Source organism: Ailuropoda melanoleuca, chromosome 3, assembly GCF_002007445.2.
Source record: "Ailuropoda melanoleuca isolate Jingjing chromosome 3, ASM200744v2, whole genome shotgun sequence".
In the NCBI taxonomy this organism is placed as follows: domain Eukaryota; kingdom Metazoa; phylum Chordata; class Mammalia; order Carnivora; family Ursidae; genus Ailuropoda; species Ailuropoda melanoleuca.
This window is the reverse complement of record NC_048220.1, coordinates 41,416,700-41,428,784: the sequence shown is the minus strand read 5'-3', so window position 1 is coordinate 41,428,784 and position 12,085 is coordinate 41,416,700. Positions and strand designations below refer to the sequence as shown.

Here is a 12,085-nt window from a genome sequence, read left to right as displayed (position 1 = left end):
CGTCTCTTCTGCAGTCTTCAGTGTGACTACCATTCATTCTCTTGCTTACTGCCTCATGATCTGGAGGTTGCTGCTGGAGCTCCATAAGTACCTCTGCATTAGGAAAAAGGCAGTGGGGGAGGAGGGATGGTGTCAGTAGCATCCATCTCTTTTATCAGGAAGGAGAAAGCCTTCTTAGATGGCTCCAGAAGATCTCCCCTTACATCTTCTTAGCCATAACTGGCTCCCATGGCCATTTCTACTGCAAAAGGAAATGGGATATTTAGTATCTGGCTAAATAGAACAAAACTGTCACAGATATATGCACCCATATTGATTTGTTGCTTGAGCCTAAAAATGCTCCTGCCCAGAATAAAACAAAGGTTCTCTTAGTATGGAAGAAGGGGAGAACGGATATTGAGCAGTCATCCACAGTATTTGCCAACGATACCTATTTTTGCTCAATACATATTTGTTGAATACATAGCATAAGAATAGGTCAGCAACCTGTCACCACACCGAACTGAATATAAATCCCTGATTTATCGCTTAGTTATTCAAAGTCACAGTTTGGTTTTAAGTTACAAATGTTGGATATCTGCATGCAAAACTGTGCTCGTGTCCTGATGGAGGCTACAGAGTACACATCCCAGGGTTGAGTGACATTTTGTTCTCATTTGAATTCAAATCAATTTTGTCATCTCTGAGGGGCAGATGTTATGCGTCAAACAAGTGACAGATTGCAGCTTTAATTTAAACAGCAAGATATGGTTTATAATATACTTATATTTATTGGAGAAAAAAAATCCAATGATGTCACTCAAGTGTTTTCTGGATTAAAGTAAAAGGTTTTTGGGATGCCTGGGTGGCTGAGTTGGTTAAGTGCCTACCTTCGGTTCAGGTCATGATCTCAGGGTCCTGGGATCAAGTCCCACATCGGGCTCCTTGCTCAGCGGGGAGTCTGATGCTCCTTCTCCCTCTGCCTGCTCCTCCTGCTTGTGCTCTCTCTCTCTCTGATAAATGAATGAATGAATGAATAAATAAATTAAATATTTTAAAAAATAAAGTAAATATTTTTTTAAATGATAAAGAAAGAAAAGGACAACTGGATACTCACAGGTCCCATGAACGAATAGAGGAGAAAGTGGTGGTGAGCACTGCTCATTTGGATTTGGAACAACAGCACTAGTGACAGGGACAGGACTAAGGTAGTGGCGGCAGCTAAGAGAGGGAAATCATCGTGGTAAGAGGGTGAGGACATGGACAGTGGGAGAGGAGTGGTCACAGTGTGGGAGGGGTGGTAGGGGGAGAAAGTGACCCTCGAGTACTCCTGGTCCTTTGCCACATAAGAGGTTAGTCTGTCCTCATCCACGGGTTGATTCCCATGTCAGTTGAACACGCAGCTGTGTCTGAGGCTGAGAGTTAAATCACGAACACTCAGAGTTGCATGGTCTCTAACTCGGAGCAGCGTGTCCTTTGATGCCGTCTCTTCTTTCTCTGTTGAGGCTAAAACCCAGCCAGTGAAGGGCACGCATTGCTTAAAGCCTACATGTGCAGTTAGCAGAATTTTCACGTAGGCCTTCAACCCTGGACGCCGCCTCCCAGACTAAGGTGCAGCACATCACTTTGGGTCCTAGAGTCACAAAGAAGTTCAGCAGGAGGTCTGCTAACCAGCAGACTTTACCTTTTTAAAATCACTAGAAAAGAACTCCCAAACTGAAAACAGGGTTGGGCGGTCCAAGTAAGCGAGTGGAATGGACGAGGTGGGCACTGTCACTGAAAGTGATGTCGGGCTTCTAAGTTTTTGCTATCAGAAATACTTCTTACGAACAGTTTTGTAACTCAAGTTATTTTTCCCATTTTAGGAGATTTCCTTAGGATAGATCTCAAGGGGTATACTTACAAGATTAAAAAAAAATCTTTTAATAAACTCTTAATGTACATTGCCAGATTTGTTTCCCAAAAAGCGACTGTGGCAGCCACGGGAATGTGCCCACAGTCCTCCAAACACAGAGGGCAGAGGTGAGCATGGGTCTACCCATGGCTACGCCTCCACGGGCTGCTCCCAGCCCATGAGCCAGCCCCACAGAGACGCCAGAGCTGGCCTATTTCTGGGAGACGCGGGACTCCTCTGGTGGCTGCCACTGGCTGGAGACCCTCCCATGCCTTGCTGAACCTTCCCTGAGGCCGCCAGGCAGTCGAGGTGCTCACACCAGCCTTCCCTCCCTCCACTGGAGGCCAGATGGCCATGTGCTTTGACAGCCCCCAGCCTTCCTTGCTCTCTCTCTGCTTTCCCTCACATGCACATTTCCAGATAAAATTCTTGTGTGCCTCACCCAGGCCTGCTATGTGCTTCGCTTCTCTAAAGACCCAGATAACGCACAGTTATATTTGTTTCCATTTGTTTCCCCAAGTGATCTACATGAGTGAGTTTTTGCTTCTTCTTTCTCAGCATTTGAGAGTTCTAAATCTTTCCTACTTTGAAAAATGAAGAGAAGCGTTTTCCTTTCACGGATCTCACGACCCTGAGATCATGACCTGAGCTGAAACCAAGAGTGGGGCGCCCAACAGCCACCCAGGCATCCCTAAAGATTTATATATTTATTTGAGAGAGAGAGAGCGAGCGAGCGAGAGAGAGAGAGAGAGAGAGAGAGAGAGAGAGAGAACAAGCTGGGGGGAAGGGCACAGGGAGAGGAAAAGACAGAATCTCAAGCAGACTCCCCTTGAGCGAGGAGCCCCGACACAGGGCTCGATCTCATGACCCTGAGATCATAACCTGAGTGGAAATCAAGAGTGGATGCTTAACTGATTGACACATCAGGGCGCTCCGAATTTGCATTTTTAAATAGTGAAGTTTTACATTTTTGGCACTTGCTTTCCAGCCATTTGGACCATCTTACCTGGAAATTTTCCTGAGGAGTCCATAGAAACACGGAGCTCACTTTGAAACAGCCACCTTTTGGGAGCTCCTCGGATTTCAACGGGAAGGTGCCATCAGCTGCTACACTCACACAGGAGTGATGCATGACTGCAGTGTGAGCTCCAGGCTGGGGGACAGGGAGACAGCCCAGTCAGGTCCTCTTGCAAAATATGAAGAGCTAATCCTGTGTTGCAACACAGGATCCCTCACACCTCTTCTGTGGGAAGGAGAAGAGACTAACATTTATAGAGCACCTACTGTGTGCTAGGTACTTCCCTTCTCTCATCTACCTGACATAGCAGGTATCATTTGCAAAATTCTACAGATGAAGAAAATGATGTTCAGAGAGTTGCCCAAGTTACCCTTAAGGGCAAAAAAGGGACAGATCTAAATTGAGGTTGCCCATATTCTTTCACTATATCAGACTTCTGAAGCTTCTTTGACCTCAAGCATTTCGCATCACTCCGGTGGTTTTTCTGCACTCTCTGTTGTGAGGCACCGCTATCTGCTTACTAGACTGAGGTTCATCTCCTCAGTGAATAGTAATGAGTGATGCTGCTGAGGACTTAAGATGATTTTCTGGAATTTGAGTCAGCTGAAGAATCACCCATAGCGCCCTCTTACAAGTGGACGCCAGCAGTTAAAAGTGGAGACATGTAGCACTCATTTGTCAACTCTTACAAGGGGTATCTTCTGGAATGAGATTAAAAAACCAAAAAGCAAACAAAAACCCTGCCTCCAAAAACCCACCAACCAGTGAAAAGGAAAGCAGAAACACAACCCAAATCCTTCGACAAACAGGACTATTTTTTAAAATAAAATATACGATTCAACTCTCAAACCAAAGGATTTCAAGGATAAAGGAATCAAGTTTTATGTGGAACCTCAATTATGTGTAGGGTCATGAAAAGACACACGTGGCCTTGTCTCTTCCCAATTTGAATATCTGAGTGCTCTAAGTTCCCGTTTTCCCACCCATGCCCCCTCGGTTTCATGTGATGAGTTAATAAGGAGAAAATATTACTGCATTCTCAGCTTTCACATCCCTAATAAAGCCTATATTTTAAAGCTGTTATGGAACTTTGCACAGATTCCAGGCTTAAAGACAAATTAAATACATAAAAAACGAAGCGAGACAGCAAAGTTTAGTCACCTGAGAAACAGCTACTAAATGTATCTCTTCAGTTAGGAACATAAAATAAAAACTTGCAAAAACTCACTACGCTTTTGCTTTCAATTTTACTCTAGGCTTTATTAAATAACACTTTTGGCAAGAAATGTACATGTATAATTTAAAGCCATCCTGATCAGAATGTGTTATAATAACTTGACTATGTAAAAAATTTGTCTTTTTGCTACTGTCATGGAGCTAATCTTTCTGCCAGTTTCAGTAGAGGGGTTTAGGTTACAGGGCAGTGCTGTTTTCCTCTATCTTGAGTACAGGTAATCAGAGCTGGGGATGGTGGAGACTACAGGTTACAAGCACCCTTGAGACTTAGGCTGCCTGACTATGCTCCTCGAGCACACGGGAGTCTTCAAGGAGCAATGGCTTCCCTTTGCTAGGTGACAGGTGGCCAGTAGAACACTCTGCTTAGTTACCCCTCCTTGAGACTTTTCTTCTCCTTTTCCCCCTTCCCCCCACTGATGTGTTGTTGCTGAGGACAGCTGCCACCTTCTGTTTTGCTCTTACCCTGCCCACTGAGTGACCTAACTAACCATGACCTCGAGTCCCACCTCCTGTGCTATCATCAGCTTCTATCCTTTTTCCTTGGGAATTCCATACCTTGTTGGTTCTCATTGTCACAGCTTCTGTAGTGAAACAGAATAAGCTAAAAGATACCTGGTTTCCTTTAGAAACTGGGTGAATCTCAATTTCTCCTCTGCCTAACAAAATCGTGTATTCTTTATTACCTTAGTGTGACTTTGTGAAGATCAAAGTTAGCAATGAGAGACGGGATACAAAAAGCTGTGAATCGTAGAAGTTCTTACTTCTGCTGCTAGACCAGGTCCTGTTCTTAGTATTGACCAAGTTCCTTCTCTCCAAATCACATGGATGGCATTTTCATCTTTGGGGATTTTCTGAAAGTGAAAGCAATCATCTCAATCACTGTCATTCAAACACGATGAGATTTGAGGATGGTTGTTACAAGAGTAATGCCAGCTGGGCCAAGCAAATGTAGCTGGCATGCTGCACAAACATGATATGTGGATTGTGATCAGAATACAACTTATTTTTTTCCTTTTCTACGGCTTCTCAAAACTCTGTTCAGTGGGGAATAATCTTTCGCTAATCATGGTTGAAAACTACCAAACCAGTGATTTTTCTGCTCCCTTCTAAGTAACAGATACCCTACGGTTACTTGAAATCACAACCAGAGATGTGCTTGACGATTGCAAGGTCCAGGTCAGCGAGATCAAAACCCCACACGTGCTGGTGGCTTTTCCCTTCTTTCCTCAGAAAGAAACAGACCTGTTTCTTCCTGGAAGTCCTCAGTGGGGAAGGGTGTGGTCCTTCCGCTGTCTATCCTCTGGCAATGGCCAGAAGCTCAGGAAGCAAGGGGCATGTTAGGGTAGTGACGTTCATATTTGGCTGGGGGCTCTTGAGCCCTGTAGGTCCAGTAGGGACTCAGTGCTGGCATCTCTGGGAAGGCCTGGCACATGATTGCTGCAGATTCTTGTTTCTCTTTGTGGGCTTTTGAGAGGGCACCCTGCTGGGTATCTCGCTCCTCCAGGTCTCTTTACCTAGAAAGGTGTATCTTTCTTTCAGGTGATTTCCTTTGACTCTTTTTCTTAATTATTGTTTATTAGGTACTAAGTCTCTGGATTCTTCTTGAGATCTCTTAACCTCCTGGCCCTATTGGACAAAAAGCCTATACCTGCTCTTCTCCACCTGGGTATTGTTGACCTTAAAAGCCAAACTGCCAGTTATTTTGCCAGCAAAAGATGGATTTATTTGGGAATGGCACAGAATTGCAATCTGGGACAAGCAAGCTACAGCAAAACCATAGGTGAGTCCAGAGTACACAGGAGAGGAGCACTGTTTCGTAGAGGAAAAGGGGAAGTTGGGAAGGCTGTTACAAACAAAAAGTACATTGGAGTAAACTGGGAGTTGGAAGTATCATGGCTTCTCATCCGCTAAGCTGTGAGTCTCTCATGGGCGGGGCTGTTGGGTGAGGGGCAGAGATGGGGGAAGGAAGGAAGTAAGCCTCTCTTCCTCCTTGGGGGTATTAAAGCAGTATCCATGTGCACGGTCCATCTCTTCCTGTTGGGTCTGCAACTGAGGATAAGTGGGAGGGTGACAGCTCCCCCTGCCGAATCCTTTGACTCCATTTCAGTGAGGATTCCCAATATTAATTTTCACATTTCCCCTTTTCTGATCTTTCTTTGAAAACATCACTGATCAATAGTCAGACTCCTTATATTTAGTGGTTTTGTTCCTCAGTGCCAGGAAGGACCTTCACTAGTTGTCATGTCCCATGGTGGAGAGAAAGCACAAAGTAGTTAGAAACCATTTAAAGCCTCATTTGAGTAACAAGGAGGATTAGGAGGGAGAAACTCAGGCACTTCCCATCTAACATCATTTTTCAAGGTCTGAAGCGTTGGAGATCATCTCAAAACATTGAGCCAGCATCACCTTGCTGGGTACACTGTTTCTAAAAAGTTCAGCAGTCAATGAAATACAAAACTAAAAGTAATTATACAAAACAGAAGTAACGTAACAATTCCAGGTTACGTGATGGAACTAAACCAGGACTCTAGGTCTGAAAGTAGGCAACTGAAATATTTCTTGGCACTCACTTCGACTTAGGGGAGAAAAGTTCTCCCCAAGAAGGTACACCCAGAGTTACGTATGCCTCCTGGAAGTCTGAGCGTACAGCAGCTATGAAGGCAGAATCGTGGATCCTGCAAGAGTGAACTGAAAGAATTAACTGTGTGCATTTGGGAAGATACAATCCAGATACAAACATGAAGCAATAGCTAATGAACTTTTTTACAAAATGGTAAAACATCCAAGATGGTTTAAAACGGTACTGCTCTGTCAATAGAACTCTTTGCAACCAAATGTGTTATTGGTAAAACAGCCTCTAAGGTTGCACATTCAGAGACCATGAATTGGGTAAGAATCCAAAGTTAGTTAATAGTTCAGATGAAAGAAAACTCTTGCGAATGCTGAACCTTCTAACCCTTCAGAAAAAGCAAGTGAAAAATTAATTTGTCCCAGGATCATGATGAGGCTGTTTCCAAAAGGCCATAATCAAAAGGAGAGTTTTCCCTATTTTGCAGGGGTTTCAGAAACGCAGACCAGAGCCTTGTCTTTCCATGAAAGAGCGAGAAGAAGCAACAGTGAGAAAAAGGTATACAGATCTGGTCCGCACATCTTGGAAAAGTGTCGTCAGATGTCATCTGCTTCAATTCCAGGAAATCTTTACTTTCAGGTCACCAGATAGTGTGCAGATCTCATCAGGATTTGGTGCTTTCTTTAGATGTGTTGTGTGAATACAAGACTCTATTCCCTGCATTTTGGCAGCACAAGTGTTGGTTTGCAGTTCCTGGTAAGGGTCTTTCCAGCAAGGCTGAAGAGTTTTTCCGGTGGAATCTCTTCCAACAGATGAAAAATTCGGGTTGCAAGGTTTGATACATAAGGTCGTTGTCTCCTGGGAGTGCACTGTAAAAGGACTGCTCTACCAAAGCATGATTATTTTTAATGGAAACAATTCGGCCTTTACACTATTGAAGTATATCTCTTTTTTATTAAATGTGGGTCAGACAAGGCAGGAGCCAAGTGCATTGGACATCCTGTGAGTATCTCAAAGGATGAGAGTGCATGAGTTCCCAACGGGGTGGATGATAGACCAATGGTAATGCTTTAGGCCAAGCGTTTGGAAAGTTTCTACAAATGTTGCCAGTTGAGTCTTAACAGTGCTGTTAGTGTGTGTGACCGAGGACCAGAGATAATATGCACAATGAAAGTGTTGTAAAACTGGCCAAATAGGTCAGATTTGTTGAAGCACCTGACCAGTAAAATGGGTTCCCTGATCACTACAAAGTTCAGGAGCAGTTACCCAGGTAGTGATAATCTTTTCAAACAGGAGCAGCACGGGCTTGTCTATAAGGGAAAGCTTTTGTCCAGTGAGAAAACACACAAACTATGACTAAGACGTATTTACCCACGAGAGGGGAAAGTTGTATGAAATCCATCTGTATGAACTGGTTTCCCTTGGTTATACTTTGGACAGATCAGACAGGCAAAGTCATCACTTTTTGCAGCCTTATTAACTTTTCTCCACCATTATTGGTTCATGAATGCTATCATTTTGTCAGTAAACCAATGTTTTAATGTACATACAGTTGTTAAGTATTGAGAATTTTTGAATTTCTGGGAGGGCCAAATTGTTATTTGGTCCAAACCAGAGTTCTCTTTTTTATCAAGCCAACAATTACTAGATTTTTAGTATTGGCTTTCCCCCTCTTGGGTCAATTTTTGGGTATCTCATCAATTTTTCCAAAATTATCATCTGGGAGAACATCCCTTTGGACCATGACAGAAGTTTGGCTATTGGTTTCCTTGAGAGCAGAATTTTTTGCAGAAATATCAATGAGGTGGGTTACTTTGGCCTCCAGGGAGTTGAGTCTGGAATGCCCAGGAACCTTAATCGCTAGAGCAGCCAACAAGAGTATGGCATCTAATAAATTTTGGACATAGAAACCATTTTTAATTTTTAGTCTCATGAGATGTAAAGATACCTCATTGTTTCCATAATATTCCTAAGTTGCGAACTACCCCAAAGGCATACCAACTAATGGTGTAAATGTCTGTGGTTTTACTCTCCCCTGAGGAACAAACTTGAGTAAAAACTCAGCCTGTTAGATTGAAGCAGCCAAAATGTAAGGGTGTTGTTCCAGTGACTTCCAAAGGAGTTGTAATAGCACAGCCAGCACCATATTTATTATTTTCATTCTTTAAATAAGAACCATCAGTAAACCACAAAAAGCTGCATTGGTTAGAGAGTTTCCTGTAAATTGTCACAGGGATTCAAAAGGTAACCAGCATTAAGCACTGGTGAGGGGTTTGGTCTGGATCCAAATGTAGTCCTTGTTTCAAGATTATATGCTCTAAGTATCTAACCTGAGTTTGAGCAAACTTCAAATTTTCTTTGGGCACATTGTGTCTCTTTAGGCCAGAAGTTTTAACAGGTGGATGCTGTCTTCCTGAGAAGACTTGAGAAAAGGGGAGGAGAGAAGCAAATCATCTGTGTATCACAACAAAGTAGAGCCTGATGAAAACTGTGTATCATCTAAGGTTTGTGAAAAGTAAGGACCCTCTGTGAAACCCTAGGGCCTTACTGTCCGGGTGTACTTTCTTTCTCTCCAAGTTAAAGCAAAAAAGATATTGACTATTCTTATCAACTGGAATACTAAAAATGCACTGTGTGGATCAATCACAGTGAAAAATTTGCTTTCAATACAAATGGATGTCAGCAACACACAGGGGTTGGTACCAACAGAGTGCTGAGGGATTACTTCATTCTTTATTGCTTGGACATTCTGGACAAAACTCCATGCTTGGTCACTGGGTTTTTTACAGGTAAAAGAGGTGTATTACAGGCACTAGTAATGAGGCTCTGAGCCTTGAAAGGCTTCTTTATTTATAGGGTATTGATTAATTCTGGAGAGAGATTTTGAGGGATCTATTTGAAACTTGGTGTGAGATGCACTCAGGATTCTGCCAATAACAGTTGAAAATTTTGCATAAAGAAGATGGTAGCTGATCCAAGAGGAAGAAATGACCAGGGCCCCCAGACTCAGCTATAGTGCTATCAGAGACAGAGCATAGAAAAGATGCCAAAGGGCATTTATTTCCCCTGGTCAGTGATTTTGATTACTATTGTCAAATTCTAGAATTATTTCCTCCTTTTGGGAGAAAGAAATTCTGGCTTGATATTTTTCTAAGAAATCTCAGCCCAATAAATTAATAAGGCAGAAGAACCAAGGAGAAAATTCTGTGTATTTCTCAAAAGGTCTAGACAGAAGGGACTAGTTTCAGAGATAAGAACCTACTGAGGTTTATTAGAGACCCCCACTATTTGAACTGTTTTCATACTCCAATGCAGAGGCTTGCTTTAGAGCAGTGAGGTTGAGCCCCCAGAGGGTAGCTCAGGTGTCAATAAGGACCTAGAGAGACTCATTCCCAATCTGGAGAGCTGAGCTAATTGAGAGGGAGGAGGGGGAAGAGACCCTGTAGTTTCTCCAGGCCTTGACACTGGGAATTTGGGAGGTCACCATAAAGACTGACTCGGGGGCGACAGGCACCTGGTGCACATAAATTTCTATCTATCTATCTATCTATCTATCTATCTATCTATCTATCTATCTAAATTCTTTGGCTCTTTGCAACAATAGTATAAACTAGAAGGTTTTTAGTTTTGTTTAGCGGTCTTCATTTGCTGGAATTGAAAACTGAGAATGTCTGCAGTCTTTGTTTTAAGTGACTCATCGAGGATGTAAGTGAGCTGGTTTGCCATATAAACTAAATCTGGAGCAGCAGTTTCCCATTCCACCCTGGTCCTTTTATTTAAAAGTGAAAGATCCCAGTTTGGCCTGTTAATAGACATAGATTTAAATGCCAGCTGGTTGGATTCAACATGTAAAGGAAGACCAGGATTTTCTTTAAAGATAATTTGGAGTCAATTGTAATAATTATGAAGAAGTTCATCAGACTTTTGTGAGGAAGTCTGAATTCTGTTTGAATCAGCAGGCTTGGGAAAAGCTACAGTAACTGCTCAGTGACAATTTTCAGCGAGTTTTCTAGCATCCTGACAAAAGTTAGGGGTTTGCTTCTCTAAATCCCCTTTAGTGTGTTCCCTTTCTGCTAGTTTCAACCAGTGTTTGGCTTGGTCCTCACCAACAGGCATGAGGACTAATTGATGTAAATTTGAGAAACCAAACTGGTAAGTCTGAACAGCCACGTTAAATTCTTCAGCAAATCTCTGGGGGTCCTTAGTCACTTAGAAAGCTCTTTAACTATGGCTTGCAGTTTGGCCTTAGTACTGGATACATGAGAAACTTGCAGTTTATTCAGATCTTTAGAATACTTAACTTTAAAGAGGCAGTTTTAATTGGGTCAGGAGAGGATGGAGTGTGGAGAGATGTGAAGGCAAAGGGAAGTTCGGGAGAGGAAATGGAGGAAAATGGCACTGGAGGCGGGGTCTGAGCACAAGGTGGCCGCAGACAAAGAGGATGGAGAAGGGAAAAAGAGGACCCACAAGCCATTTTAACCCCTCTCAATTGTCTATTTGCCTCAGTTAATTTAGAAATTTCATTTTGCAAAGAGGTAAACGTAGAACCCTGAAAACACTCAGAAGCTTTGAGGTACCATTTTGCAATAGGTATCCCATTCAGTTTTTGTGTTTGTTTGTTTTAGAACTGTGGCTTTCTAATTTAATTTGGGATAAAACAAGTTTGGGGAGATCAAAAGTTCCCTATAATGGCCATTGAAGTTCTTGGCCTTTTGGTTAAGTCAGTTCACTTAATTATAAATGCAAATGCAGAGGGACCATAGTTTTGAGCATAAAACCAGTCAGAGTCAAGTTGGGGGGGGCGCTCAAAGTATTTCGATGACCCAAGTCCCATTTCTTGGAGGTTTTTCTCTAGACCAGAAAGAGAGATCCCTAAACACCAGTTTCAACAGGAACAGCCTGGGTCCAGAAGGAATCAGACCAAAGGCCAGCACAGCTCCATCAGGAACAGTCCAATTTCAAAAAAGAGTCTGAATGAAGGCCAAATGAGTGCTCTCAGATATAAAAACAAGACCAAAGCCTTAAAAGAGGTCCTGAACAAGGCTTGAAGAGTTCACACACAAATTGGAGATCTCGAAACCAGCAGAAATCTTACTCTCAAGCCCCAAAGACAGCAAGAAAGCAGTGAGCCCAACTGGCTGTGTAGGTAGAGTCACCTGTTTGCTCTCCAGCCTTGGATCTTCTCTGGATCCCACCTCTGATCATCAAGTAAAGTTAACCTTAAAAATAAAACTGCTAGTTATTTTACCAGCAAAAGATGAGTTCATTCAAGAAGAGCAAAGAAATTCAATCCAAAACAAGTAAGCTATAGCAAAACCACAGCCCAGTCCAGAGAACACAGGAGAGGAGTGTTCTTTTGTAAAGGAAAAGGGAAGTTGGAAAGGCTGTT

The 12,085-nt window shown here is 42.7% G+C and overlaps 1 long non-coding RNA gene across 1 annotated transcript in view; it reads right to left on the bottom strand.

Annotated features, from left to right (window-relative positions):
• Positions 1–2,887: 2,887 nt before the first annotated feature.
• The window catches only part of LOC117801500, a 182,900-nt gene continuing 173,702 nt past the window's right edge, over positions 2,888–12,085 (bottom strand). Inside the window, exons 7-8 of the long non-coding RNA XR_004624081.1 lie at positions 4,889–4,978; positions 2,888–3,026 (exon numbers count right to left, since the gene is read on the bottom strand). This is a non-coding gene — a long non-coding RNA (uncharacterized LOC117801500). The remainder of the gene's footprint in view (positions 3,027–4,888; positions 4,979–12,085) is intronic.